Source organism: Brassica napus, chromosome A6 (assembly GCF_020379485.1).
Source record: "Brassica napus cultivar Da-Ae chromosome A6, Da-Ae, whole genome shotgun sequence".
Taxonomy (NCBI): domain Eukaryota; kingdom Viridiplantae; phylum Streptophyta; class Magnoliopsida; order Brassicales; family Brassicaceae; genus Brassica; species Brassica napus.
In genome coordinates, this window is record NC_063439.1 from 21572893 (window position 1) to 21575551 (window position 2659).

Sequence of the window (2659 nt, forward strand, 5' to 3'; positions counted from 1 at the left end):
CTCTTCATAACCTAACTACATAAACCAAAATCAACCATGAAATTGATTCTTCACATTGGTTTCATTGGATCACATCTCCCAATTTTTATAAAAAATTGTTATCAATAAAAAATATTAAAAACATCCAAACAACTTTGATCAAAACAAAAAAATTATATAAATATAAGCAAAAACAAATCAAAACAAAAGCAAAATAAAAGAAAAAAATAGTATTTTTAGAAGAAAATATCGTGGATTTGAAAGTTATGAAAGTTTCAGTTATTAGTTGATTATCAAAATTAGATTATGACAGTGAATGATTAGAAACCTCCTAATTTTATATTAGGGAAAAAATAAATCTCCTAGTTTTTAGATTATCTACAAAAAGATCACTATTTTACATTTTGAAGAAGATAAGCAAGTATGGTCCTTTACTTTTCTCAGCCATATATATATATGTAAATGTCTTACAGTTTTGTAATATATTTGGTTTATGTAACAAATGATATCTCTTTTATTGCAGTGGCATGGAGGATTACAAGAAAATTGAATGTATACAGTTTTGGAGTATTTAGTCTGACGGAACTAATAACAGGACACAAAGCTGTAGACAAAAAACGATGTGAAACTTGTCACCAGAGAGCAATTTGGTTCATGAACCTTGTTGATGAAGCCTCATTCGCAAAGGTGATTGATCAGACTGTCGAGGCATGTCTTATTTACGATGTGGTGATTAGAAAGAGGAGTTCTGATATCCAAACATAATCGACTGAACTACAAACTCAACAATCTAGTGTTAGAGAGCTGGTTATAGCTCCTAAGATAGTGATAGCTCAGGGAAGCTACTGTTGACTTCAGTGATAGTAATATCATTGGTTGAGGTGGAACTTACAGTTGTGTATAGAGACACTTTGTCTTTGTCTGATGGAACAAACATTGCAGTCAATAGAATGGAAAAGAACTGATGACTTGATTGGTATCGAAACCTTCAAATATGAAGTCAGTGTGCTAACTAAAGTCCATCATCGCAATCTAGTGGTTCTCCTAGGGTACTGTATCGAAGGAGAAGAGAAATTACTGGTTTATCAGTTTATGCATGAACGCCCGTTGAACAAACACCTCTATCACTTGTTTATCAATCAAAAGTCATGAAATGTGTGCGAATCACATTAAACAACCAACCAAACAATGACTAGTGGTAGTAAGCGGACCTTTTCAAGTTTCGTTGAGATTCTTGTAATGGTAAGTCCAACGAATCCCTCATTTTTATATTTTTATCATTTAAATACGTTAAAACTTTTGAATTTTTTAATCGGTCCACATCTCCTCAATATCAAAAGGTTATATACGTTATCAGGTACTATCACGTCAAGTACTATTTTATTTAGTTTATAAAGATATTTATGTTTCTCAAAATCCAATCATAGGAATAAACCATATAAAAGATCAATTTTGGGTAAGGGTTGAAGCTGAATACCAAAAGTCTGAGATTTTCAGCTATCAACTAAGACCAAGAAGATCTTTACAAACTCGAATGACTACAATTCTTTCAGCTGTTTCCAAGCTGAGAGGATGCGTTAACCAAATTGAAAATAAGAATCCTAGCTGTGTTTCTGAACAAGACATTGTGAATATATATGATTTTCTATTTAGTATGTTTTATAAATTTATTATACATATTAATTTATTTAATCTTTTCTCATTATTTAATTAGTTGAACCAAGCAAAGATGTTATTAGTCCAATATGTCAAATATAAGAGAACTTTAAATTCGACCTCTGGTCTATGCTCAAAGGCATGGAAAAATTTACAAATAACAACGGTAATGCACCTGGTGCATTCCAAGAAGAAGGTCGTAATATTACATAATCTCCATCGTTTTCAGTTGATCCCGAGTCATCACCATCCCCTGGTATGAATTCATTTGATCTAAATATAAATTCTGAAGAAGATACTTCTAATTTATCTTCAAGACCTATGAGTTTGAAGAAAGCTAAGAGAAAATAAAATCTGAAAAACAATTTAAACAGTGATGGAACAAAATCGTAAACTTTTCAAAGCTATAACTAAAAGGCAATTCGGAACGAAATAAAATTGAAAGACAAAAGGTCGAGGTAGCAAAAATGAAAGAAGAGAATAAAATATTATTCGCAGATTTGAATTATATAACTGATCATGCGTCTCGTGCGTATATCAAAAGTAAAAAAGAAAACTATAAAAAAAGCAAGCTCAAACAAGTCAATCTAAAGAGCAAGGAGAAGGTGTCCAATACCAATATCATGGATTACAATATTGAACATCACAATATCAAGAAGATCAAGCTGAAGGAGAACAAGTTCAAGATGAAAATTAAATGTCACCAAACCATCAAGAAGATTATACCCAGTGTTATAATTATCTTGATGGAGCTGATAATAATTTTCCGGATTATTAGATTATTATGTTAGCTTTTCTGATGGTTTCCAAAGTTTTTTTTGTTGCAAATTTATTTTCTTGTATGCTACACAACGTGAGGAACAGCCTAGTGTATCCTCCTCCTCCTCGGTACACTCTTACTTCGCTACCTCAGAAACCAACGGAGACTAACTTCACCTAGATCATACAAGTGAGTCCCCTTAGATGTCTCAGGTAACCTATGATAATGTGTAATGCTTGGCACCATGGTTTTTTAAAACGAAAG

General features: G+C 32.0%; 1 pseudogene; it reads left to right on the forward strand.

Moving 5' to 3' along the window:
• The first annotated feature begins 1299 nt into the window (after nucleotides 1-1299).
• On the forward strand, nucleotides 1300-2659 carry LOC106350539 (annotated as a pseudogene).